The sequence below is a fragment of the Ixodes scapularis genome, unplaced genomic scaffold (genome assembly GCF_016920785.2).
Source record: "Ixodes scapularis isolate PalLabHiFi unplaced genomic scaffold, ASM1692078v2 ptg000582l_1__unscaffolded, whole genome shotgun sequence".
In the NCBI taxonomy this organism is placed as follows: Eukaryota; Metazoa; Arthropoda; class Arachnida; order Ixodida; family Ixodidae; genus Ixodes; species Ixodes scapularis.
Window position 1 is genome coordinate 373,883 of NW_024610003.1, and position 27,986 is coordinate 401,868.

Sequence of the window (27,986 nt, forward strand, 5' to 3'; positions counted from 1 at the left end):
TTCCAGAGACGGTGAGGACAAATACACATATGTGCTGCAAGAGGGCCTCCACACAACCCTACAGAGCTTTTTGTAGACATGCCCCTACAGTACAACTGGCCCGACACTTCCTATTTTGTCCCCTTCTGCACTTTCTGGCGCAAGATGAGCTAAACTGAAGCAGGAGTAACCTTCTAGGTTGCTATCTGTTCAGTTTGAACCCTCAAGCTACGTCCCTTTTCCCTTGACGGCCAAAATTTGAACGCAGGCATGGTTACTGCGGAATACCAAAAGTCTGCCTTTTGTCTCCGAGGGACGTTCATACTGTGTTATGGTCGTCTTTTCCAGAGACGGTGAGGACAAATACACATATGTGCTGCAAGAGGGCCTCCACACAACCCTACAGAGCTTTTTGTAGACATGCCCCTACAGTACAACTGGCCCGACACTTCCTATTTTGTCCCCTTCTGCACTTTCTGGCGCAAGATGAGCTAAACTGAAGCAGGAGTAACCTTCTAGGTTGCTATCGGTTCAGTTTGAACCCTCAAGCTACGTCCCTTTTCCCTTGACGGCCAAAATTTGAACGCAGGCATGGTTACTGCGGAATACCAAAAGTCTGCCTTTTGTCTCCGAGGGACGTCCACTTTGCACAGCCAGGATAACGCTGTCCGCAGTCGTGCTGGGACGTCCTTGCTACGGCTTGGCCGACACATTTGTTTTCTCGGCTTCCGTACTTTCCCACGTCAGCTTGTTTCAAGTCCAGCTACAGCATTCTTGTCGAATGGTACCTGTGAATTCTGAAGGCTTGATGTCGACCTGTATTCTCTGCACAGCCCCCTACGGGGTTCTGCAGAAACCCCTGTCTTAGTAAATCACGTAGGTTTTCAATGAAGTGTGTCTCCACATCTTACGGGGGTGGGCAAGCAACACCGAGGACACAGTCTTCTTGTCTGCAGTGCCTCTTTATTCTCAGACACTACAAAACCCCACGCCCCTGTTCAAAGGCTCGAAAAATCAGGACTACCTTCAGCTTTTGCGTTCGTACATAAACTTTGACACCAGCTGTGTTAACCAACCTGGGCTCGTTCATTACAGGAGGAAAACAAAGCACTCGTATCAAAAATGAATCGTCGCTCTAGCACTCTTAGTTTCCTAGACATGAGCAGTACATGAAAAACAGCCGACTCTCTTATTAGGCCAACATTAATGTGCTTTTCTGGTTCAATTATGAAATAATCGCAATAGAACCATTTGTATTTACTGTGCAGGCCGTTTCTTTAATGCAACTTCTCAATTACCTAAAAGAAATGGTAATCTGAAGAGTCATCTTTTTTTCACTACAAAAAAACAACAAAAAAAAAAGAAAAAACACCAGAAATGAGCCGAGTTCTCCGAGCGGTTTTATTAGGTCGATAAAACAACTTTTGCGTTTGCTATCTCGAAGAAATTTGACACACAAACACTCCTACCTGGTGCGACACCCTTTCCCGACAATTGGATAGCTTAATGGTTTTCTAATTCCGAGCGAGCGGCAGCTCTTTGAAGTATATCCATCCACTTGTGCTCGGGACACCCTCCCTGTTGATCGATGAGTCTCGATTGAGATGAGCTGACACGGTTTCACTGCACACACATGTTCCTATGATGTTGTTTTCACGACCACAATCGATGAATGCACTCCAGCGGTCTTGAATATCCACAGGCGAACGATTGAACTTGGTCGGGCTTGTTAATTTCCGAGCAGAGTCCCAAAACCTGTTTTCGCGAATATAACGAGTTCTAGACTAGCTGGAGCGATGAAATTTTAACAGTGCGTCTAAATTCAGAGCGCGATCATTCGCTGCGAATTAGAACTTTCTAGCTATCGTAGTTTTCTTTATACGAGCATAGGTGAAATCAAAACATCGTACAGTGAAAGCCTTACTTTCACGTAAACTTCTGTTGATAACTTTCTTTTTAGAATACCTACATCGATGAGACGCGCCTCGAATGTTCCTCGGAACATAATCTTACTCCCTGGTTAAAATAAATGTCCTAGCTAGCCTACTTTCCGAGCTTCGTGCGATTGAATCACCTCCGGTTGCGAGCAAAACACGCGGCAGCCATTTGCTTTTTTTGCAAAAACCAAACGAGAACCACGAATGGGCGGTAAAATTCTAAATACTTCACCTAAATAATTTAAACTTGTTGTGGAACACGTGTCTCGACGACGTCGTTTTGAAAAATAAGACGATTCCCGTAATTCTAAGTTTGGTTTTATTAAACCAGGGCTGTGTTTCAAATCTCACAATAACAAACCCGAGTTACTCGGGCGGATCGTGTCACGTGACAGCAGAACAGAAAGAACGCTGGACGCAGGCAGGTTTCAAAACGCCAGGTGTACAGAAGCTTTACCTCGCAGTATGATTTCGTTAATTTTAAAACACGGCCAGGAATTAAATTTTTTATGAATGAATAGATAGATGACCCGTTTCGAATGAATGGATCCATGAGTGCGGCTGAGCGATTCCGACCGGTCGGTAAATCCCGCCACCTGGTGCCTTTTGTTTTACCATTGAAAATATTGAATTTCTGAAATCTATATTACGACCTTGAATTTACGATATCAAATGGGGGACACTTGTTCCCAGCCGCCCCTGGACTGGACAGAGACCGATTTCTTTTCTTGTGTGATGCGAGTTTCGCGAAATAAACGGCGTTTGAAAGTTTTCACATCGAAGCCAGCCATTCGCTTTCCTCACTTTAGGCACCGATCCTTTCTTCGATCTCGCTTCATTAATACTGGTCGTATCTCGTCACCGCTAGCACCGATGTGTTCCTTGGTCTTTCTAGACTCTACGGACACCACTTTGAACGTGTGTAATAAAAGGTTTCGCGATGCTACGACGCTTTTACCGTGGGCATGGTCATGGCGGCCAATTGTACTTTCCGAGCCTGTGTTCGGACCTCCGAGGCTGAATTTTCGTTTCCGAGACGCGATGTTGGTGTCAAACGCGAGCACGCGTTCCGTAGAAGACCCGACGACTGTAGTTTGCCTCTGATCGAGTCGATGGTTTACTGTACGAGCACTGATGCGACTTCCCGCACGAAAGCAGTCATTTTCGTGTTCGATATTGCTCACGGCTTCATCATTTGCTACCACAATTTGCTTTTTTGTTCTGAAGCCCTCCCTCGGGTAAAAGGAACGTTCGCTATGCGCGCGCGATTATTTTAATTCATTCATCTCGTGCGGCGCGCGCTCGGCGGAGGGGCTGGTCGTTTGAAGGCTCACCAGAGCGCGAGCAAGACTTCAAAGAGCTGCCGCTCGCTCGTAATTAGAAAACCATTATAGGTACGTACAACTATCAAATTGTTGGGGAAGGGTCTCGCACCAGGTAGGACTGTTTGTGTGTCAAAAGGGTACTAATAAGGAAGTGTGTTTTTACATTGAGACAGCTCGTCTGAAAAATTGTATTCTTGGCCTAATAAAGTCTGAGGTCTCAAAAAGAAATGAGCTGATTCTTGTTTTTCTGGCGCAGTGAAGACTCGTTAAATGAGCCACTTCTTTTTTATTTATGTCTTCAGGCCCCTGCTGTCCACCTCGGGAAAAGGTTTGTTCCTGCAGAGCTTTTTGTATACATGCCCCTAGAGTACAACTGGCCCCACACTCTTTATTTTGCCCCCTTGTGCTTTTTCTGGTGCAAGATGAGCTCGACTGAAGCACGAGTAACCTTCTAGCTTGCTATCTGTTCAGTTTGAACCCTCAAGCTAAGTCCGTTTTCACTTGACGGCCAACATCTGAACGCAGGCGCTGTTTCTACCTCGAAGCAAAACTACGCCCTTTGCCTCACTTTCACGTCCATTCTTTTGTTAAGGTGGTCTTTCCCAGAGACGGTGAGGACAAATACAGATCTGTGCCGCAAGAGGGACTCCACAAATCACTTTTGAGCTTTTTCTAGACATGCCGCCACAGTACAACCGCTCCCACACTCCTATTTTCCCCCCTTGTGCTTTTTCTGGTGCAAGATGAGCTCGACTGAAGCACGAGTAACCTTCTAGGTTGCTATCTGAGCAGTTTGAACCCTCAAGCTAAGTCCGTTTTCACTTGACGGCCAACATCTGAACGCGGGCGTTGTTTCTGCGCCAAACCAAAAGTGTGCCTTTCGTCTCCGAGGGACGTTCATTCTGAGTTATGGTCGTCTTTTCCAGAGACGGTGAGGACAAATGCACATCTGTGCTGCAAGAGGGACTCCACACAACCCTACAGAGCCCACACCCCGTAACATGTGGAGACACACTTTAATCAAAACAAACGTGACCAGAGGCTCCGGAAGTCTTTCTTTAGAGGGGGGGCTCGACATCTCCGAAATCCTCAAGGTTAGGTTGGTTTCAGGTTGACATTAATTGCCACATTTGAATGAAAACATATTAATGCACCGCGTTCGCATATTCACGCACATATCCATGGAAAACAAATTAAAACAATGGTTCAGTAAAATAACAGTAAGAAGCTTGCACTGACAACTCATACAATGATTGGATAACCACTGAAATCAGCCGCACCATGTGTTCTTTATTTTTTCTTTCCTATACCAACTGTTACATGTCAACCGCAGCTGTGCCTATGCCAAATTGGCTATGTCTAAAAATGAAAACCTTCCTTCATTTAGGGATTCTCGGGGAAGCATGATGTATTAACGCAGACGTAGACAAACAAGTGTTAAAAGTTTTAGACAAAACCCCGAAACTCGGGGGAAAAAAGGACAACACAACACGGAGTCTCAAACACAGCAAGTTGGGCCATCGGATGTCTTAACTGGAAGCAGAGGTTGCATACATCGGTATGTACCTCGGGATCAAGTACATCGACCGTGATCGCTTCGGACTCCTGGCGTCAATACAAGTTGGGGGGCATCACAAAAGGAGAGTACTGAAGGATAATAGCTGTGTTTCAGACTTCGTGTTGTGTTGTCCTTAGTTTGTAAACATGTGTCGCCTCATGCCTCACCACCCTGCGGGCACGACGCCGCATGCGCGCAAAGCTTTCGCCATCAAAGGCGCCTTGTCAAATTTGGGAGCTCGCAGACTTTCGCCTTTTCTAAGCACTCCCGAATCCCCACTCAAGCTCACCAGACCCCCCCCCTCCCCCTTTTCCTAATGATGGCCTTTAAGCGCCTGCCTGTTTTGTCCGCGGGCCAGAAGCACCATGCATCTTCTGGGCTTCTTGCTTCCACACGGGGGAAGCAGACAAACGCTGGCCGACGTCGTCTTGTCGGAATCCATTCATTTCGCTGTCTCCTCTTTGCTCGCTCTAAACTGGTTGTCAATCAGGCTCATGAGTCCTGCCTGTCATTTTCTTCTGGTTTTGACTTTTCAAGCAAGCCTCTCCGTCGCCCCGGTGCTTTTTGTGCTTGGCGGAGGTGAGGAGGGCGGTAGGTCAGCATGTATAAAGAGTCATTTCATTTATTTCGGCTCAGGAGAGACGGAGGTACAGGAAATAGGCCGAAGGCCCATACCAGATAACCTGCAAACACACAAACTAAAAAAAAAGAAAAAAAAGAGGGAGGGGGAGGGGGGGCTCGGCAGCTCGGTCCTGAGGACAGGAGGGGCTCAAGCCCACCCTGCCCCCCCGCTTCCAGAGCCCCTGAAGGTGATTTACTAAGACAGGCCTGCATTCAAATTTTGGCCGTCAGAGAAAAACGGATGGATCCAGAGGGTTGAAACTTCACAGGTAGCAAGGTACCAGAGGCCTCAAATTTCAGTAGGCATACCTTTACGAAAGGAGGTTCCAAAGCTTAGAAAAAAAAATCTTTCGGCTACAGGACCCAGGTGTGTCTTTATTTAAAATCCAGAGCAGATAAAGTTTTCTAATAACTTTCGAAAGGTGCGCTGGCCGTTGCTAAACAAGAAACAAAAACAGTTTTCTCAAGAAAACGTACGAGGGAGGAGGGCTGAGCAATATCGAACCCGAAAATTAGTGCTTTCCTGTGGAAAGTCGCATCAGTGCTCGTACAGTAAAAAATCAACTCGATCAGAGGTAAAGTACAGTTGTCGGGTGTTCTACGAAACGCCTGCTCACGTTTGACACCAACATCGCGTCTCGGAAACGAAAATTCAGCCTCGGAGGTCCGAACAAAGGTTTCTAAAAGGAGAAATGGCCGCCATGACCATGCCCACGGTAAAAGCGTCGTAGCATCGCGAAAACTTTTATTTCACACATTCAAAGTGGTGTCCATAGAGTCTAGAAAGACCAAGGAACACATCGGTGCTAGCGGTGATGAGATACGACCAGTATTAATGAAGGGAGATCAACGAGAATGCTTCCCTTAATAAATAGTGCAAAAAATAAACAAAATAATAAAGAAAAAAATACCCGATGCGAGTGGTGTGTCTGCCCTCCACCAGGCGGCGCGATCCCCTTCCCGAAAGCGAAAAATCGGCAGTCATGATTTTTAACGAGGATGAAGTTGAGAGGCTGAAGATACAGAATATTACAGTTGAGAGAGCTAGTAAATACAAGTATCTAGGAGTATGGATATGTGATGGTGCAGAATATCTCAGAGACCACGAAAAGTATATAATAGGTAAGGGCAACAGAAATGCAGCTGTAATGAAAAATAGAGCACTTTGGAATTACAACAGGTATGAGGTGGTGAGAGAGATTTGGAAAGGGGTCATGGTGCCTGGCTTGACTTTTGGAAACGCAGTGCTATGCATGAAATCCGAAGTGCATGCGAGACTAGAAATAAAACAGCGCGGAGTAGGTAGACTGGCTTTGGGGGCACATTGCAAAACGCCAAACCAGGGAGTACAAGGAGACATGGGATGGGCATCATTTGAGAGCAGGGAAGCGGTGAGCAAGGTAGAATTTGAGGATAGGTTGAGGCAAATGGACGGGGAGCAATGGGCACGAAAAGTTTTCAGCTATTTATACATGAGGAGTGTAGACACAAAGTGGAGACAGCGCACTAGGAAATTAAGAGGAAAGTTTTTGGGCTATAGCGAAGATACGGAAGAGCAAGTCTCAGTTAAGAAGAAAGTTAAGGCTACAGAAAGAGATTGGTGGCTAGAGGGAATGCAGACAAAGACGGCTCTGGAAAGCTATAGATTAAACAAAAGAGTTATTGCCAAAGAAAGCATTTATGACAATTCTAGGGGAAGCTCATTGCTGTTTGAGGCAAGAACGGGTGTTCTGCGAACCAGAACATACAGAGTGAAGTACCAGGAAATTGATACAGTGTGCACTGCTTGTGGAGAGGAGGACGAGACGGCTGAGCACTTGATACTCTACTGTAAAGGGCTTCATCCTATGCCTACCGAAGACAACATAGATTTAATAAAGTCATTGGGTTTTAGAGACAGCGAAGGGAGAGTGGATTTCAAGACTGTAGAGATTACCAAGCAAAGATTAAGTGAATGGTGGCAGAAATCGAGGGAAAACTAGGTATTTTCTTATCCACTGATGGCAAGGGGGTTTCATAGCCTCACTTTCTTTGCACTGCGGAGTGAATATAGATTTCACATTTAAATATTCTAAGCTTAAATGGTAAAACAAAATGGCTAGGTGGCGTAAGCTACCGCCCGATCCAAAGGGCTCAGCCGTATTCATCCATCCATCCATCCATCCTTTTTTCCTTCTCTTTCCCTCTCCTCCTCGCTCATCCTCCTCCGCTTTCCTTTGTTCCCAGAGGCCGGCCCCAGTGTGGTTTCCGTTGTGCTTGGGAGCAGTCGCGTAGTCGCCCGTGTCCAGCTCCTTCTTTGTTCTTTGTTCCGAAATCGGTCTTCTTCTTCTTCGGACCCCGAACGTCGCCTCACGCTTCCTGCCTTCGTCAAAGGGCCTCCTTTCGTTCGACACATTGGGGTAAGTGTACGTCCATTATACTATCCTTTAATTTCGAGTTTTTGATTATTTGCCAAACGAAAGTGATTTGAGTTTTTCAGCAAAAAAAGAAGAATAATTCGTTTAAAACCAAGTGCTTTTCACACCTATTGGAGAATTTCATTAGCTTTCGGAAAATATATACTTCGATATGCGTAAAAGTATTTCTCGTTGCGTTAGAGAGTAAAACGGGAAAGTCCGGAGCGCGCGCGAGCCGCGATTCGATCGTCTAAGATCAGGCAAAAATTAAAAATTAAAATGAACTACTCGCTTCACAAGAATCTTATTATTCTGTGCTCTTAGCGCACACGTTTCTCTAACGGCACACGAAATTAAGAATCTCTATCTCCGTTTATTATTACATTTTTTAACTTGTTTTTCTGTGCTCTTGGCGCGCACGTTTCTTTAGCGGCACACGAAATTGTCATCTCACTTCGTTCTCTTCTGTACAGAGCAATTAGCAATGTCTGTCGCACGTTGTCACAGGCTCGTCCGGGGTTGGTAAGAGAAGGGTCGGGAGACAGAAAGTTCTACGAGGCCTAGAGATTCCCCGGCATATGTCGTGACGAGGCTCGTTTCCTCGCTTGTGTAGCCACTCAGTCCAGGGACGGGGTGGCGTAGATGCTCGTGCCTCCGCTGTTCCCTTCGCACCGTGCGTAGCTCCCGGTTCAGGTGGTCGATACCGGGACACAGCCGGTCAGATCCTCGAAGCGGTTGCCGAACGTCGCGGCTCGTGCTGTAGAAGAGAACGAAGTGCCAGGCATTTTTAGAAAATGTCATATTTCTACCTTTGCATTTGGTGAACCACGCGCTGAAATCTTTTTTCTAACTCGACTCCGCTTAGAACGCGCACGCCGGGCCACCTAGGGTGCCTTCATGCGCGCTTTGCTTAGGGTGGTGGCATGTCGCCATTTTGTCACACAAGTTTATTTTTTGTTGAGAAGCAGGTGAAAGAGCGTGTCCCTGCACACGCTTGTGGCGCTGACTGTGCTATGGCGACATTTTGTTTTCGTCGATTTCTTTGTATTTTGCCCGTGAGCGCGTGCTGTCGGCATCTGGTACTACAAAGGGTGGCATCACCCTAAACAGAAGGACATTCAGGCACCCTAGGGCCACCCCTTGCCTGGGCCCCCTGACCCACTTAGCTCTTTGAGACTGTATCCGTTATCTTTCTTTGGCGTTGCTTCTTGTCGGGTGCGTTCTTTGTCTGCTTCTATACTTTGTTTCACCTTATCTGCGAGCGAAGCCAAAGCTAAAAGGCTAGCCCACATGGCGCGTTTTTCAGTGCGTCTAGACGCGCGTCTCGGCTTGGCGCGCGCGCTAAGCGCGACGCGTGCGCCCAGTCAAACCACACGCAGCGCTACCGCGCAGCGCTTCGCGTCTGCGTTTCCGAAGCGTCTGCCCAACGTAGCCAGACGCGCTTAAGAAACAAAAGCAAACATTAAATAGAAATCGCGCGGTAAATGATGGCTACATGCCGTAGTATTTAATTTTAGTAATAGCAAGCACTCATTTTTATTACAGCAATCGCAATGAAGCTCCATTTCACTAATTTTTATCCTTTTTAGTGCGTACGCCTCATCTACGTTTCGATACGCCATTGGCATCACCATCGCCCGCGCCAAAACCAAAACGGGGGGGGGGGGGGGGGGGAAGGGCGCCAAAACATTTACAGCTGGCCGTTGGCCGCTGGCCGCTACAGTGGTTACGTTGTTGCGGTTGTTGCCGGTAGTATTAATTTTGTACCTTTGTCTCTCGGTGTCCTTGTATTCTTTACATTTGGCCTGCGAGAGTGCAGGACGCTTTTGTACTTCGCTAGGTCCTCTCTGTTCAGCTGAAGCAGCGTCAGCCTCTCCCGCGGAGCAGAGAGGATTCCCTGGACTTGTGTAAAAGGTATGATAAACTGATATCCGCGGGGGAAGGACGTAACTACCCATGTTCGCCCTGCTGCTAGCGTTGGCGGGGCCTAAAAGCCGTTTTTATTTAAGGCCGCGAGCGTGCAAATTTTGTAAACTCCGCGCGCGCGGGTGTGTGTGTGTGCGTGCGCGCGTGCGCTTTGCCTTGGAATGGCACAGGGCTGCTACCCGTTTTTGTGTGTATCTTTCTGTTTTGAGTGTTTTTATTTATTTTCCTTTCCCGTATCCCTTTCCCTACTTGGCGGCGGGCTAGCAGGCCCACCTGCGTAAGGGTCTCGACCTTTTTGCCTAGCCTCGCACGCTGCCGAGTGGGTATCGCAATATGTGCAAATAAAAAGTATTATTATTATTATTATCGCCTTTGTCGCGAGGTCTGTGGCGGCGAAAACTACAGTCCTACAGTGGAGAAAATTCAAACGCTCCTTGCAACTAGTGAACACGGCGGTTCATTGGTTGTTGCCTTCTGGACGCAGCGCGAGACGCGACGCGTGGACGCAAAATATCTGGCTCCTCCAGATACGCCGGGATGCGCCTAAAAGCGCTGCGTTTCGTCCCGGCGCCGGAAGTGACGTCAAAGCGCAGGCGCAGACGCGACGCAGACGCGGAGAAAAGCGCACCATGTGGGCTAGCCTAAAAGCACGAGACCAGCGCTTTTTGCGTTTCTCCCCAGCTCGCGCGCTCGAGCAAAGCCTGAACGCACGGAGCTTTCGTGCTCGCGCTTCCAGCTTTGCCCTCGCTCGCACATAAGGTGAAACGAAGTATAGCTTTGATTTTTATCGGGAGAGTCCGATTTTTAGCGGGAGAGTCCGGAGCGCGCTCGAGCCGCGATTCGATCGTCTAAGATCAGGCAAAAATTAAAAATAAAAACGAACTACTCGCTTCACAAGAATCTTATTATTCTGTGCTCTTAGCGCACACGTTTCGCTAACGGCACACGAAATTAAGAATCTCTATCTACTTTTATTATTACCTTTTTTTAACTTAAATCGACCAGCCACCCAGAGCACCCGAAAACTAGTTTGGCTGGTTAGATCGAAATATGAAGAAGAATAATTCCGTTTAAAATCAAATAATTTTTACACCTATTGCACAAGTTCATTAGCTTTCGGAAAATATATACTTCGATATGCGTACAACTATTTTTTCTTGGGTTAGAGAGTGAAGCGGTTGAGTCCGGAGCGCGCTCGAGCCGCGATCCGATCGTCTAAGATCAGGCAAAAATTAAAAATAAAAGTGAACTACTACCTTTAGAACAGTCTCTTTTTCTGTGCCCTTAGCGCACACGTTTGTCTAACGGCACACGAAATTAAGAATCTCTATCTACTTTTATTATTACCTTTTTTCAACTTAAAGAAAAAAGGAGCAGTGTGTTTAACCCTCCTGGAAAAGCGAACGCCGGCATCGCGCGTGACGGGCGGCGTGCTTTCAAGTTTTAATTAAACGCGTACAGAAGCTTATTTAATCGCAAACTAAGGCGCTAATTGTTCGCTGCCTATCGTCCGAGGCAGGCACTTCTAGCACGAATTCGTGATTTTTTTAGGATTTTTTGAAGGAAGGTTGTCTAACCTGGAAGGCAGAAAGTAAACAAACGGGCGCGACGGGATTTCTAGATCGAATTAAACGCAGATAGCAGTTATTCATTCGTTGTTCCACGCAAGAAATGCGTGTACATGACGCTGGGAATAAAAACAAAGATCATTTCATGATCTTTGTTTTTGCCCAAAGTCGTTTGTGTGAGCGCGTGCGTTTTGCGAGATTAGAAGAGCGTTTGTTGTGCTCGGCGGTTGGTAGATGGAAATGTTCTTTTCTGAGCGTGCGTGATTCTGCACGCTTTTCCGAGTGTCGGCAAAGAAGGCTTTTAATGGGATCTACTATATTGAGCGTGATATAGGCGCGCAAGATGAATTGAATTCTCGGCGGAGCGGCTGGTCTTCTTTTTTTTTTTTTTTTAAGGCTGTTTACCAGAGCGCGAGCAAGAATTACCGATGCATGTTTGATGCAAGTGCTTTTTTTTGATAGGTCCATGCTCTGCAAAGAAATGTATTAAGCTTTGAAGCGCGTATTCCATCGCGAAATGATGGAATACTGCCTCGGAAAAAGAGAGGAGTGAGCGATCAAACTATAATAGGGTGGGAAAAAGGCATTCCACAATTATGCAAGCGTGACCTGCACATCCTAGGCGTTTGGGCAGTTTTCGTTAGGCAAAATTCGTCTTTTGAGCTTGTGTCGATTTCTCAGTTGGCACGAAATAATAAATAAACTGTTGGCTTTAAAACGGTATGTGTTAGAGTGGCTATACGCGAAGTTCAGCGTGTCTACCTACGTTTATTATTTTTTTTAACTGATAAAACGAAGTCAGCCGCGATTCGAACGTCCGATTAAGGATTGCGCAATATTGTTTTCCTCGTATTTCTTAATTTGTTGCTGTAATTGGGTTGGTAGTGTCCAAGTACGTTTTTTTTATTATCTTGCATCGTAAAATCAGCGTTCGAGCGTGTTGGGTTTTCGGTGGGCGCGCTGATTAATTTCATCGGCGCTTCGGTAATCGAGTTCGGGGCTGTTCGTTTGTAAGTTTCTAAACGCAGACGGTGTTCATTAACGGTGCCGCGAAAGAAGTGTGTGTGTTTGCTAGACGCAGGGAAAGAGCTTTTAAAGCAAAGAATAGCAAAAAGAAAAACGCCCCAGAGTAGCTATTGCACAAAGAGGAGCAGTCCCCGCTGCAAGGCAGGGAAGAAGAGATTAAAGCAGACCGCGAGACAGAGGCTGTCAATCAAGTCGGGCGCCAAGAACGCAGCCGATAAGAAGCCGAAAAAAAAAGATACTAGCGTCTCCCGAACGAGGGAAAGGAGGAGCGGTTTCGGCGGGCGGGCAGCAGCGCCAGGCCAGGCTTTGCTAGTGGCGTGAGCTTTCCCCGAACCTCTGTCGTCTGCTACAGCCCCTTTGTCTGTTGGGCGACCGTTGGAGCCGACTTCTTGCACGAATTCTTTTGTTCTTTTCACGCGAAACACGGAATCGGCGGCGCCGAGCTAGGAAGCCGGCCTCTGACGCACGAAAGAAAAGAAAAAATTTATGTGTATGGCGTAAGAACGTTCGGTGCATCTTTAATGTAGGGCGCTAAAGATTGTCTTTTTGTGCAGCGCAAGAGCGAGTTGCACGGCTGGCCCTCCGTTTCAAGTGACCTCCTTCAGCTGCGGATGACCTGTGCTTAATCAAGACCGCTTGAATGGCAACTGAGAACTTGCTCCAAGCAAAAAGTGTTTTTATGAAATCGTGTTAGCTCGTGCGAATTCACTGAATAGGAACAAGTGTGTTTTCATCGAGACAGCTCTCGTCCGGAAACTTGCATTGTCGGCCTAATAAAGTTTGACGTCAAGCCTAATAAAACGTGAGGTTAAAACAGAGAAATCTGTTGTTTTGTGTTTTGCTGGTGAGGACGAAGCCCCTGCTGTGCACACCTGCGGAAACGAAGTAAGTCCCTTATCAGTTTGTTCAGAGATTTGATTTTTTCCCGTGGTAATCGTGAAAAAAAAAAAGAGCGAGGACATAAATTCTTCTTTCTTATGTTTGAGCTTATTGCAAGACGCTATGAGCGGCGTTCTATTATATCTATACATAGCCTTTGAACTTGTGTTTTTTCTTCTTTCTTTTTGTGATCTCCAGTGTACCAGATTTGTCGGTTTACTGTTATTTTTTTTTGTTCCTTCTCGTCGCACCCTGCTTGGGGATTGGAAATGGCCTGCAGTGTAAATGAATAGAAACCAAATATAAAAAAAGAATTTAAATACTTCCCGACGCCATAGTGTCTTGATCTGCTTACAAATGCATTTAAATACTCTTTTCCCAGAACCATAACAGAATGAAACAGCCTACCTCATCGCAGATTTGTATCTGACAATGTTTTGTAGTCGATCGAGCGTTTGTTTCATGTGCAACTCTTTGCATGGTGTTTTAATTTTCCTCTTGCCCACTACTGCCACTCCTCCCAACTTTGTTGTGAGCTATTACATTACAATTTTCCCCTGTTCCGCTCTCCCATTTTACGGATTACCTGGTGTTGCGTTTTTAATATAATATAACAATCTGAGGTTAAACGGACAAAGAGGCCCCTGCTGTGCACACCTGCGGAAACAAAGTAAGTACCTTATCAGTATTATTCAGAAATTTGACTTTTTCCTGTGGTAATCGTGAAAAAAAAAAGAAATGTGTTTTTTTATGTGTGTGCTCGCCCAAAAGCGAGCACATGCATTCTTTTAACGTTCTCTGTTGCGCTTATTGCAAGACGCTGTCAGCGGCGTTGTATTATCTATACAGCCTTTGAACTTGCGTTTTCTCTTCTTTTTTTGTATCTCTGTACTTTGTATTCAAGTATATCAATCCACAAGTGCTAGCTGGGTCATTTATTTTAACCAGGCGAGTGGGATGTTCCGAGGAACATTCTAGGCGCGTCTCATCGATGTAGCTAATCTAATAAGAAAGTTACGAATAAAAAGTTTACGTGTAAGGCTTCATTCTGTGGTGTGATTTGGCATACGCTCGTATAAAGAAAACTACGATAGTTGGAAGGTTCTAATTCGCAGCGAATGATCGCGCTCTGAATTTAGACGCACTGTTAAATTTTCATCGCTCCAGCTCGTCTAGAACTCGTTATACTCGCGAAAACAGGTTTTTGGGACTCTGCTTGGAGATTAAAAACCCCGACCAAGTTCAATCGTTCACCCGTGAATATTCAAGACCGCTGGAGTGCATTCATCGATCGTGGTCGTGAAAAGAACATCATAGGAACATGTGTGTGCAGTGAAACCGTGTCAGCTCATCTCAATCGAGACTTTTCGATCAACAGGGACGGTCTCCCGAGCACGAGTGGATTGATATTCTTCAAAGAGCTGCCGCCCCCGCTCGTAATTAGAAAACAATTATAGGTACAACTATCAAATTGTTGGGGAAGGGTCTCGCACCAGGTAGGACTGTTTGTGTGTCAAATTTCTTCGAGATAGCAAACGCAAAAGTTGTTTTATCGACCTATTAAAACCGCTCGGAGAACTCGGCTGATTTCTGGTGTTTTTTCTGTTTTTTTTTTGTTTTTGTTTTTTTTGCGTGTTCTTTTTGTAGTGTTAATTCTAAAAGAGAGATGCCGTAAATATCGCCTAATACCTCAACAAAAAACAAAAGTCCGAAGAAAAAAAAAAAAAAAAATTTTCTCGGGGGATTGAACTAAGATCCTGCTGTGTACGAAGCGCACATCTTACCCACTGAGCTAATCCACAGCTCGGAATAGGCGTGTTTACAATCCGTTTTATACGAGACCCAATAGGCGACTACTGCCGGCACTTTTTCCCCCGCCGGTTATTCTGCCGGCTGCCGGCAGAATAGACACTTCCTTCATTAATACTGGTCGTATCTCATCGCCGCTAGCACCGATGTGTTCCTTGTTCTTTCTAGACTCTATGGACACCACTTTGAACGTGTGAAATAAAAGCTTTCGCGAAGCTACGACGCTTTTACCGTGGGCATGGTCATGGCGGCCAATTCTAATTTCCGAACCTGTGTTCGGACCTCCGAGGCTGAATTTTCGTTTCCGAGACGCGATGTTGGTGTCAAACGTGAGCAGGCGTTTCGTAGAAGACCCGACGACTGTAGTTTGCCTCTGATCGAGTCGATAGGTTACTGTAGGAGCACTGATGCGACTTCCCGCACGAAAGCAGTCATTTTCGTGTTCGATATTGCTCACCGCTTCATCATTTGCTACCACAATTTGCTTTTTTGTTCTGAAGCGCTCCCTCGGGTAAAAGGAACGTTCGCTATGCGCGCGAGATTATTTTAATTCATTCATCTCGTGCGGCGCGCGCTCGGCGGAGCGGCTAGTCGTTTGAAGGCTCACCAGAGCGCGAGCAAGACTTCAAAGAGCTGCCGCTCGCTCGTAATTAGAAAACCATTATAGGTACGTACAACTATCAAATTGTTGGTGAAGGGTCTCGCACCAGGTAGGACTGTTTGTGTGTCAAAAGGGTACTAATAAGGAAGTGTGTTTTTACATTGAGACAGCTCGTCTGAAAAATTGTATTCTTGGCCTAAATAAAGTCTGAGGTCTCAAAAAGAAATGAGCTGATTCTTGTTTTTCTGGCGCAGTGAAGACTCGTTAAATGTGTCACTTCTTTTTTATTTATGTCTTCAGGCCCCTGCTGTCCACCTCGGGAAAAGGTTTGTTCCTGCAGAGCTTTTTGTATACATGCCCCTAGAGTACAACTGGCCCCACACTCTTTATTTTCCCCCCTTGTGCTTTTTCTGGTGCAAGATGAGCTCGACTGAAGCATGAGTAACCTTCTAGCTTGCTACCTGTTCAGTTTGAACCCTCAAGCTACGTCCCTTTTCCCTTGACGGCCAAAATTTGAACGCAGGCATGGTTACTGCGGAATACAAAAAGTCTGCCTTTTGTCTCCGAGGGACGTTCATTCTGTGTTATGGTCGTCTTTTCCAGAGACGGTGAGGACAAATACACATCTGTGCTGCAAGAGGGCCTCCACACAACCCTACAGAGCTTTTTGTAGACATCTAGAATAATTAATCATCTTCATAAATACCGACTAATTTCTGCAAACCAATATGGATTTCAGAGAGGTAAATCCACTGAGTCAGCTTTACTTAACATTCGAGGAAAACTTATCAGCAATATAGAAAATCAATCCTACACTATAGGCATCTTCGTAGATTTCAATAAAGCTTTTGACTCTATCAAGCATAATATTCTCTTTGATAAACTGCCACACTACGGAATTAGAGGCATTTCACTTAAACTATTGCGCAGTTATCTGACAAATCGTAGCCAGTTTGTGGTAGCTAATAGTATAGAATCGGACACTGAACATATAAAATTTGGTGTTCCGCAAGGATCAATATTAGGACCTATACTATTCCTTCTTTATATCAATGACATTGTTGCTATCCCCCATACGCCAGACATAGTACTTTACGCCGATGACACGAGTGTTTTTTTTTCATCCAGGGACCTATCATCTCTTATTCCTGTCACAAACGCATGGCTCAAAAACTTATCGAAGTGGCTTGATGCGAATCAGCTGCTTCTAAATGTTGACAAAACAAAATATATTGTTTTTTCCTCAATTAACAGACCAGTTAACCTTACTACCGAAATTGTATTCCAGTCACGGTCACTAGAAAGGGTTACCGAATACAAATTCTTAGGCATACATTTTCATGAAAACCTTCGCTGGACATGTCATGTGAATTTTGTGAAGCGTGACATCGCACAGTCTATTGGCATGCTGAATAGATTTCGTGCCTTATTACCAATGTGGCTAAAACGTCAGCTCTATTTCACTACTGTTCATTCTCGACTGCACTATTGTTTACTTGTCTGGGGGGTTACATCTAAATGTAATATGACTAGTTTGCACTTAATGCAGAAAAAAAGTATACGATTTATTGAAAACCTATCAAGCCGCGATCATACATTCCAATACTTTGAGAAACATCGTATCCTGAATATTGAGGCACTGTATAATCAACGATTGTCTGAGGTTATATTCTCCCAAGTTAAAACTCACCGTGAATTATTCCTTTCTAGATATACGAATACTGATACACACTACAATTTTAGAAATACAAACTTTATAAAAATCAGAACCAGAACAAATTACGGTACGCAATTACTATCTTGGCAGATTCCCAATCTTCTCAACCTCCACCCTGGCTTGATCGATATAATCGATCATAATTCAAACCTCTTGACTTTCAGAAAAAAATCAAAAACATATTTTTTACTTTCCGCATAATACTGTGGTCTTCTAAATTATGTGTACAGATGTAATTGTAGTAATGTAGTTCATATATTTTTGTTGCATGTTCCGAATTATTTATTTTTCATTGCAAGAGCGTATGTAGTGTAGTGATCTAGTTACTGCGTATTTTTTGTTTTTGTTTATGGTTAACTATAGCACTCTACCACTAGTCTGCCTGCTGCATCTGCTCCATCTGCTGCAAGTGTAGTCTGGTGCTAGGGGCCTGGTCAGGTGACTTACTGTCACCTTTTGCCTCAGCACCATGACAATCCTGTATTGTCAAAAGTTCCAATAAACAAACAAACAAACAAACATGCCCCTACAGTACAACTGGCCCGACACTTTCTATTTTGTCCCCTTGTGCACTTTCTGGCGCAAGATGAGCTAAACTGAAGCACGAGTAACCTTCCAGCTTGCTACCTGTTCAGTTGGAACCCTCAAGCTACGTCCCTTTTCCCTTGACTGCCAAAATTTGAACGCAGGCATGGTTACTGCGGAATACCAAAAGTCTGCCTTTTGTCTCCGAGGGACGTCCACTTTGCACAGCCAGGATAACGCTGTCCGCAGTCGTGCTGGGACGTCCTTGCTACGGCTTGGCCGACACATTTGTTTTCTCGGCTTCTGTACTTTCCCACGTCGGCTTGTTTCAAGTCCAGCTACAGCATTCTTGTCGAATGGTACCTGTGAGTTCTGAAGGCTTGATGTCGACCTGTATTCTCTGCACAGCCCCCTACGGGGTTCTGCAGAAACCCCTGTCTCAGTAAATCACGTAGGTTTTCAATGAAGTGTGTCTCCACATCTTACGGGGGTGGGCAAGCAACACCGAGGACACAGTCTTCTTGTCTGCAGTGCCTCTTTATTCTCAGACACTACAAAACCCCACGCCCCTGTTCAAAGGCTCGAAAAATCAGGACTACCTTCAGCTTTTGCGTTCGTACATAAACTTTGACACCAGCTGTGTTAACCAACCTGGGCTCGTTCATTACAGGAGGAAAGCAAGCACTCGTATCAAAAATGAATCGTCGCTCTAGCACTCTTAGTTTCCTAGACATGAGCAGTAATGTGCTTTTCTGGTTCAGTTATGAAATAATCGCAATAGAACCATTTGTATTTACTGTGCAGGCCGTTTCTTTAATGCAACTTCTCAATTACCTAAAAGAAATGGTAATCTGAAGAGTCATCTTTTTTCACTAAAAAAAAACAACAAAAAAAAACAGAAAAAACACCAGAAATGAGCCGAGTTCTCCGAGCGGTTTTATTAGGTCGATAAAACAACTTTTGCGTTTGCTATCTCGAAGAAATTTGACACACAAACACTCCTACCTGGTGCGACACCCTTTCCCGACAATTGGATAGCTTAATGGTTTTCTAATTCCGAGCGAGCGGCAGCTCTTTGAAGTATATCCATCCACTTGTGCTCGGGACACCCTCCCTGTTGATCGATGAGTCTCGATTGAGATGAGCTGACACGGTTTCACTGCACACACATGTTCCTATGATGTTGTTTTCACGACCACAATCGATGAATGCACTCCAGCGGTCTTGAATATCCACAGGCGAACGATTGAACTTGGTCGGGCTTGTTAATTTCCGAGCAGAGTCCCAAAACCTGTTTTCGCGAATATAACGAGTTCTAGACTAGCTGGAGCGATAAAATTTTAACAGTGCGTCTAAATTTAGAGCGCGATCATTCGCTGCGAATTAGAACCCTCTAGCTATCGTAGTTTTCTTTATACGAGCATATGTGAAGTCAAAACATCGTACAGTGAAGCCTTACTTACACGTAAACTTCTGTTGATAACTTTCTTTTTAGAATACCTACATCGATGAGACGCGCCTCGAATGTTCCTCGGAACATAATCTTACTCCCTGGTTAAAATAAATGTCCTAGCTAGCCTACTTTCCGAGCTTCGTGCGATTGAATCACCTCCGGTTGCGAGCAAAACACGCGGCAGCCATTTGCTTTTTTTGCAAAAACCAAACCAGAACCACGAATGGGCGGTAAATTTCTAAATACTTGACCTAAATAATTTAAACTTGTTGTGGAACACGGGTCTCGACGACATCGTTTTCAAAAATAAGACGATTCCCGTAATTCTAAGTTTGGTTTTATTAAACCAGGGCTGTGTTTCAAATCTCACCCTAATAAACCCGAGTTACTCGGGCGGATCGTGTCACGTGACAGCAGAAATGAAAGAACGCTGGACGCAGGCAGGTTTCAAAACGCCAGGTGTACAGAAGCTTTACCTCGCAGTATGATTTCGTTAATTTTAAAACACGGCCAGGAATTACATTTTTTATGAATGAATAGATAGATGACCCGTTTCGAATGAATGGATCCATGAGTGCAGCTGAGCAATTCCGACCGGTCGGTAAATCCCGCCACCTGGTGCCTGTTGTTTTACCATTGAAAATATTGAATTTCTGAAATCTATATTACGACCTTGAATTTACGATATCAAATGGGGGACACTTGTTCCCAGCCGCCCCTGGACTGGACAGAGACCGATTTCTTTTCTTGTGTGATGCGAGTTTCGCGAAATAAACGGCGTTTGAAAGTTTTCACATCGAAGCCAGCCATTCGCTTTCCTCACTTTAGGCACCGATCCTTTCTTCGATCTCGCTTCAATAATACTCGTCGTATCTCGTCACCGCTAGCACCGATGTGTTCCTTGGTCTTTCTAGACTCTACGGACACCACTTTGAACGTGTGTAATAAAAGGTTTCGCGATGCTATGACGCTTTTACCGTGGGCATGGTCATGGCGGCCAATTCTAATTTCCGAACCTGTGTTCGGACCTCCGAGGCTGAATTTTCGTTTCCGAGACGCGATGTTGGTGTCAAACGTGAGCACGCGTTCCGTAGAAGACCCGACGACTGTAGTTTGCCTCTCATCGAGTCGATATTTTAATGTACGGGCACTGACGCGACTTCCCGCAGGAAAGCAGTCATTTTCGTGTTCGATATTGCTCACGGCTTCATCATTTGCTACCACACTTTGCTTTTTTGTTCTGAAGCGCTCCCTCGGGTAAAAGGAACGTTCGCTATGCGCGCGAGATTAATTTAATTAATTCATCTCGTGCGGCGCGCGCTCGGCGGAGCGGCTGGTCGTTTGAAGGCTCACCAGAGCGCGAGCAAGACTTCAAAGAGCTGCCGCTCGCTCGTACAACTATCAAATTGTTGGGGAAGGGTCTCGCACCAGGTAGGAGTGTTTGTGTGTCAAATTTCTTCGAGACAGCACACGCAAAAGTTGGGGCCAGTTGTACTCTAGGGGCATGTATACAAAAAGCTCTGTAGGGTTGTGTGGAGTCCCTCTTGCAGCACAGATGTGTATTTGTCCTCACCGTCTCTGGAAAAGACGACCATAACACAGAATGAACGTCCCTCGGAGACAAAAGGCACACTTTTGGTTTGGCGCAGAAACAACGCCTGCATTCAGATTTTGGCCGTCAAGGGAAAACGGACGTAGCTTGAGGGTTGAAGCTGAACAGGTAGCAAGCTAGAAGGTTACTCATGCTTCAGCTGAGCTCATCTTGTTCCTGAAAGTGCACAAGGGGAGAAAATAGAAAGGCCAGTTGTACTGTAGGGGCGTGTCTACAAAAAGCTCTGCAGGAACAAACCTTTTCCCGAGGTGGACAGCAGGGGCCTGAAGACATAAATAAAAAAGAAGTGGCTCATTTAACGAGTCTTCACTGCGCCAGAAAAACAAGAATCAGCTCATTTCTTTTTGAGACCTCAGAGTTTATTAGGCCAAGAATACAATTTTTCAGACGAGCTGTCTCAATGTAAAAACACACTTCCTTATTAGTACCCTGCCATGAAAATCTCACAGTTCGTATAGTGTTCTTGTTTTTTTAACCTAGGAGCTAGATAACACGATTTCACACATATGTTGCTCGCAGAGAGTTGTCACAATCGGTGTTTCCATTGAAGCGGTCATCCGCAGCTGAAGAAGACTCGGGTCAGGAGGCCATTGGTTTCTTTCAAACGGAGGGCCAGCCGTGCGACACGCTCGTGCTGCACAAAAGACAAAACAATCTTTAGCGCCCTACATTTAAAAAGATACGCGAAACGATCTCACGCCAAATATATTTTTTAGGCCAGGCTCGCAGAATTGTGGAATGCCTTTTTCCCCCTATTATAGTTTGATCGCACACCTCAATTTCAAAATGAACCTTGTCATCTCCTTTCCCGAGGCAGTATTCCATCATTTCGCGGCGGACGCGCTTTAGAGCTCAATTATAGAGTATACACTTTATAGTGAAAGCTTTCTTTGCCGAGCATAGACCTATCAAGAAGCAGTTGGATGAAATATCGGTATTCGACGCGGGTCTTGCTCGCGCTCTGGTGAGCCTTCAAACGACCAGCCGCTCCGCCGAGCGCGCGCCGCACCAGATGAATGAATTAAATTAATCTCGCGCGCATAGCGACCGTTCCTTTTACCCGAGGGAGCACTTCAGAACAAAAAAGCAAATTGTGGTAGCAAATGATGAAGCGGTGAGCAATATCGAACACGAAAATGACTGCTTTCCTGCGGGAAGTCGCGTACAGTAAACTATCGACTCGATGAGAGGTAAACTACAGTCGTCGGGTCTTCTACGGAACGCGTGCTCACGTTTGACATCAACATCGTTTCTCGGAAACGAAAATTCAGCCTCGGAGGTCCGAACACAGGTTCGGAAAGTACAATTGGCCGCCATGACCATGCCCACGGTAAAAGCGTCGTAGCTTCGCGAAAGCTTTTATTTCACACGTTCAAAGTGGTGTCCATAGAGTCTAGAAAGAACAAGGAACACATCGGTGCTAGCGGTGATGAGATACGACCAGTATTAATGAAGGGAGATCAACGAGAATGCTTCCCTTAATAAATAGTGCAAAATAAAAATGAGTGCCTCCTGGCGGAGGGCAGACACACTAGCCGAGGCGAGTGGTGTGTCTGCCCTCTACCAGGCGGCGCGATCCACTTTCCCGACGTTTTTGTGGCTAGGTGGCGTAAGCTACCGCCGGATCCAAAGGGCTCAGCCGTATCCATCCATCCATCCATCCTTTTTTTCCTTCTCTTTGTTTGTCCCCCCGGTTTCTTTCTTTGGCCCGCTAATTGCTCGTTTGTTCTTTTGTCTTTCTCTTTGTTTCTTTCTCTCTCCTCCTCGCTCATCCTCCTCCGCTTTCCTTTGTTCCGAGAGGCCGGCCCCAGTGTGGTTTCGGTTGTGCTTCGGAGCAGTCGCGTAGTCACCCGTGTCCAGCTCCTGCTTTGTTCTTTGTTCCGAAATCGGTCTTCTTCTTCCTCGGACCCCGAACGTCGCCTCACGGTTCCTGCCTTCGTCAAAGGGCCTCCTTTCGTTCGACACATTGGGGTAAGTGTACGTCCATTATACTATCCTTTAATTCGAGTTTTTGAATCCGATGATTTGCCAAAAAAAAGTGGTTTGGGTTTTTCAGCAAAAAAAAGAATAATAATTCCGTTTAAAATCAAATGCTTTTTACACCGGTTGGAGAATTTCATTAGCTTTCGGAAAATATACACTTCGATGTGCGTAAGAGTATTTCTCGTTGCGTTAGAGAGTGAAGCAGGTGAAGCGGTGGAGTCCGCAGCGCGCTCGAGCCGCGATTCGATCGTCTAAGATCAGGCAAAAATTAAAAATAAAAATGAACTAATCCCTTCAGACGAGTCTTATTATTCTGTGCTCTTAGCGCACACGTTTCTATAACGGCACACGAAATTAGGAGTCTGTATCTACGTTTATTATTACCTTTATTAACTTAAATCGACCAGCTACCCAGAGCGCCTGAAAACTAGTTTAGGCGGTTAGATCGAAATATAAAGAAAAATAATTCCGTTTAAATTCAAAATATTTGTACGCCTATTGGACATTTTCATTAGCTTTCGGAAAGTGCTCAAAGTGTCAGACTATAAATGCGAATAAATAATAGCTCCCCTCTGCTGCTCCAGAAACGAAGCATCTTTTTTCTGCAACTGTTCTTTTCTCCGTGCATCGTCTCCTTTCGGAGTTCTATGTTCTTAGCCTCGTTTCTTCCCCTTATTCTGAGACGGCGCCACGGATCCAGGTCGTTTTTTTGAAGGCTCTTTCCCAGAGCGCGAGCAAAAATTCCCTATGCGTGTTTGATGCAAGTTCTTTTTTTTGATAGGTCCATGCTCGGCAAAGATATAAAGTGTATTTTGAAGCGCGTATTCCATCGCGAAATGATGGAATACCAGTGATGTGATAATTGCGCCAAACTGCACCAAGGGGCTAACCTTGCTACATCCTGCTACATTTCACCGAAATATGGCTAATCTGCGCCAAAGAAGCAATTTTGGTCGCCTTTCAATAACGAAACTAAACTGAGAACCGTAATTGTGTAAGCTAGGTCGCACAAGACGCCACCCGACACAAAGTACCCTGTATCAATCGTCTATTTGGTCTTGCATGATTTTTCCCGACGTCTCGCGTTTCGTGTACTCGTCGTCTCAAAAATCTCGTCTCTAGTGTATCGGATGCCAAACATGCCGTCATGCTGTGAAACAAAACCACGTTTTTGCGCGGCGGGAGTTACTTTTTGAGCTTCGTGCGACGTCGTGTGTTGCCGTCCCCACGTCGCTGCAGATATTTCTAAACTGAAACGCGTCGACATTCCTGCTCTTGTTTAAATCATACGCTGCTATAAAAATCCCTCTCTAACTCAATGACTGCTTGGCCAAGTTTTGATTACTTAGGTTTTCCTGGTGGGCTTTCTTTCGAGGGGGACCCCGGTACGTGAAAAATGTGCCGCGAAAGAAAGTTGGTGAAGAGAAGTGAGCTAAAGCAAAGAAGGCAATGTCTGAACCCGCACAGCGTGCATGGGCGACCGTTGGAGCCGACTTCTTGCACGAATTCTTTTGTTCTTTTCACGCGAAACACGGAATCGAGTTTTTTTCCCCTCATTCCTGCTTGTAGGTTTCACTGACGATGTTTCCCGGATGGGAGACGAAACGTTTGATTAAATTGTTAATCTTGTTGAGTAAAGTCGGAGCAGTTTTTTTTTTATCAAACACGGAATCGGCGGCGGCGCGGAGCTAGGAAGCCGGCCTCTACGAACTCAAACGTTTCATCACTCTCTGACGCACGGAAGAAAAGAAAAAAAGATATGTGTATGGCGTAAGAACGTTCGGTGCATCTTTAATGTAGGGCGCTAAAGATTGTCTTTTTGTGCAGCGCAAGAGCGAGTTGCACGGCTGGCCCTCCGTTTCAAGTGACCTCCTTCAGCTGCGGATGACCTGTGCTTAATCAAGACCGCTTGAATGGCAACTGAGAACTTGCTCCAAGCAAAAAGTGTTTTTATGAAATCGTGTTAGCTCGTGCGAATTCACTGAATAGGAACGAGTGTGTTTTCATCGAGACAGCTCTCGTCTGCAAACTTGCATTGTCGGCCTAATAAAGTGTGAGGTTATTAAAATGTGAGGTAAAAAAGGAAAAATCTGTTGTTTTGTGTTTTGCTGGTGAGGACGAAGCCCCTGCTGTGCACACCTGCGGAAACGAAGTAAGTCCCTTATCAGTTTGTTCAGAGATTTGATTTTTTCCCGTGGTAATCGTGAAAAAAAAAAAAAAAAAAGCGCGAGGACATAAATTCTTCTTTCTTATGTTTGAGCTTATTGCAAGACGCTATGAGCGGCGTTCTGTTATATCTATACATAGCCTTTGAACTTGTGTTTTTTCTTCTTTCTTTTTGTGATCTCCAGTGTACCAGATTTGTCGGTTTACTGTTATTTTTTTGTTCCTTCTCGTCGCACCCTGCTTGGGGATTGGAAATGGCCTGCAGTGTAAATGAATAGAAACCAAATATAAAAAAAAAAAGAATTTAAATACTTCCCGACGCCATAGGGTCTCGATCTGCTTACAAATGCATTTAAATACTCTTTTCCCAGAACCATAACAGAATGAAGCAGCCTACCTCGTCGCAGATTTATATCTGACAATGTTTTGCAGTCGATCGAGCGTTTGTTTGTTGTGTAACTCTTTGCATGGTGTTTTAATTTTCCTCTTGCCCACTACTGCCACTCCTCCCAACTTTGTTGTGAGCTATTACATTACAATTTTCCCCTGTTCCGCTCTCCCATTTTACGGATTACCTGGTGTTGCGTTTTTAATATAATATAACAATCTGAGGTTAAACTGACAAAGAGGCCCCTGCTGTGCACACCTGCGGAAACGAAGTAAGTACCTTATCAGTGTTATTCAGAAATTTGACTTTTTCCTGTGGTAATCGTGAAAAAAAAAAAAAGAAATGTGTTTTTTTATGTGTGTGCTCGCCCAAAAGCGAGCACATGCATTCTTTTAACGTTCTCTGTTGCGCTTATTGCAAGACGCTGTCAGCGGCGTTGTATTATCTATACAGCCTTTGAACTTGCGTTTTCTCTTCTTTTTTTGTATCTCTGTACTTTGTATTCAAGTATATCAATCCACAAGTGCTAGCTGGGTCATTTATTTTAACCAGGCGAGTGGGATGTTCCGAGGAACATTATAGGCGCGTCTCATCGATGTAGCTAATCTAATAAGAAAGTGTTGATTAAAAAGTTTACGTGTAAGGCTTCATTCTGTGGTGGTGTGATTTGGCATATCCTCGTATAAAGAAAACTACGATAGTCGCAGCGAATGATCGCGCTCTGAATTTAGACGCACTGTTAAATTTTCATCGCTCCAGCTCGTCTAGAACTCGTTATACTCGCGAAAACAGGTTTTTGGGACTCTGCTTGGAGATTAAAAACCCCGACCAAGTTCAATCGTTCACCCGTGAATATTCAAGACCGCTGGAGTGCATTCATCGATCGTGGTCGTGAAAACAACATCGTAGGAAAATGTGCGTGCAGTGAAACCGTGTCAGCTCATCTCAATCGAGACTTTTCGATCAACAGGGACGGTCTCCCGAGCACGAGTGGATTGATATTCTTCAAAGAGCTGCCGCCCCCGCTCGTAATTAGAAAACAATTATAGGTACAACTATCAAATTGTTGGGGAAGGGTCTCGCACCAGGTAGGACTGTTTGTGTGTCAAATTTCTTCGAGATAGCAAACGCAAAAGTTTTTTTATCGACCTATTAAAACCGCTCGGAGAACTCGGCTGATTTCTGGTGTTTTTTCTTTTTTTTTTTTTTTTTTGCGTGTTTTTTTAGTGTTAATTCTAAAAGAGAGATGCCGTAAATATCGCCTAATACCTCAACAAAAAACAAAAGTCCGAAGAAAAAAAAAAAAAAAACAAATTCTCTCAGGGGATTGAACTAAGATCCTGCTGTGTACGAAGCGCACATCTTACCCACTGAGCTAATCCACAGCTTTTTTTTTTTTTTTTTTTTTTGGAAATTGTTTATTTACATATTTATATACACGAAAACAGTATAATACACTATGTACAAATCATCGAAGCGAAAAAAATCATCACGTAAAATATGCCTTCACATTCTTCGCTCGCCGGACGTTTGTAGTAAACTTCTTTAGAGAGCAAATATTGCAGCTCAGTACGAATTGTGCAAGATTTTAGCAGAAACTACATCTATCTTTCTCGACGCGGTTCTGTCATTAAGTCCATGACAGCGTATACAACTCTTTGTATTTCCATAAAAAAAATTATATGATGTTTGGTGAACGACTGATACTTGCTACAATTTCTTTCCATTCATCGTCCTCGGAGCGTGCCAACAAGCTCTGACCAACAAATATAGAGATATTCTTGAAGTTTACCCAGGAAGGTTTGGCGACACCCCCATCCGTGTCCACTTTCCGTGTTTTCCATAGGCTATATAAGGCAAGTACCACAAGTGTGTCAAGGACCGTATCTAGACGGTCTCCAAAATGCAGGTAACGAAAGTTACTCTCCTCAACTTCAAATTCCTTTTTGACTGTTCTTTTGAAAACGTCCCAAAAAAATACAGCATCAACACATAGTACGAATGCATGAGTGAATGATTCAGTGGTGTTACACAATCTGCAGTTAGTGCTCCAAAATACATCGAATCCCCGGGATTCACGCCACTCTTTCACCGGTATCGTTCGGGAGTGAAAGCGGAAAAAGAACGACTTGCACTTTGGTGGTATAGGCATACGTTTCACTCTTTTTAAAACATCCGTAATACAATTTAAAGGAGCATTGAAAGGACTCAAGCGATATAGTGGATCAGGGAATAGAGACACAAGTAGACATTTCTGCAATTTCTTTTTGGAGCACGACTCCAAGAAAGCGCTTGTGAAACGTGCTCCCAAAAATTCAATGGTGTCTGCGACCTCTTTATAAAATCCACGTAAACGGATTGCGTCATTCGATGGAATTCCAGATATTTGTGCCTGCGTATACTTTGGTAAAAAATAATCTTTGCACGCTTCTAGGAACGGGTGTTGGGGAGTTTTAAAAAATTTCCATCTCGCGATTAGCTGTCTCACAAAGATGTGACCGAGGCCTAGACCACCAT

At 44.8% G+C, this 27,986-nt stretch overlaps 2 long non-coding RNA genes across 2 annotated transcripts; both read left to right on the forward strand.

Annotated features, from left to right (window-relative positions):
- Window positions 1–3,541: 3,541 nt before the first annotated feature.
- Window positions 3,542–13,150, forward strand: LOC121834115. The gene is made up of 3 exons (XR_006077048.1): window positions 3,542–3,569; window positions 7,647–7,819; window positions 12,891–13,150. It is a non-coding gene; the product is annotated as an uncharacterized LOC121834115 (long non-coding RNA).
- Window positions 13,151–22,600: 9,450 nt separating this feature from the next.
- On the forward strand, window positions 22,601–24,867 carry LOC121834116. The gene is made up of 2 exons (XR_006077051.1): window positions 22,601–22,903; window positions 24,743–24,867. It is a non-coding gene; the product is annotated as an uncharacterized LOC121834116 (long non-coding RNA).
- The last annotated feature ends 3,119 nt before the right edge of the window (window positions 24,868–27,986 follow it).